Raw genomic sequence first — 725 nt, 5'->3', positions numbered from 1 at the left:
CCTAATGTTATATATTTCTTTTATATCCGTGCCGTCCATCAGATTTTCCCCCATCAATTTAGGGGATGTACGAAAAAAATGAAGGATATCTGAAGGTCAAGTAGACCACACCACAGAAAAAAATAGGGACTGAAAGGCCACCGTTAAAAAATTTCTTGGCGCCACGAAAATTTTATATCAAGCTGATATTTGTGTTTTCTTTTCATCAAGGTATGAGTGACCTTATCAATTAGATGATAAATAAACATTACGGTGGCCCTAGAAAGATTTCAACGGTAGGTGTCTTTATCCCCACCGTTCTTGTGGTGTTGTCCACTTAAGCTTCGGATCTGCTTCATTTTTGTGATCACACACTAAAGTAATAGGGAAAAACGGATGTACGGTGTGGATATAAAAAAAATGCATGCAACACATCAATGCACCTCCATTACGGGTGGTGTTGGCAATTAGAGAACACGGTCCATGTGAACAGTCAAACTGTAAAATGATCAAAGATCGACGTATTTCAAGCTGGAAATCTCCCATCGAAAGTGAGGCCCACCACTGAACGGTGTGGATACTTGAAAATGATCCAACATCCAATAGCTACAGTGCCGAGGTATAAAACAACAGTACGTCGAGATGTCTTGTACCAACCCCATCCAACTCAGCCGGACCAATGATTTCGGTGTACGCGTGGATGCACGACAACAACCGATATAGGCGTCGTTGCGTACCACGCACTC

This window comes from Magnolia sinica, chromosome 5, assembly GCF_029962835.1.
Source record: "Magnolia sinica isolate HGM2019 chromosome 5, MsV1, whole genome shotgun sequence".
Taxonomy (NCBI): Eukaryota; Viridiplantae; Streptophyta; class Magnoliopsida; order Magnoliales; family Magnoliaceae; genus Magnolia; species Magnolia sinica.
The sequence above is the reverse complement of the archived record's forward strand: the minus strand, read 5'-3'. Positions refer to the sequence as shown.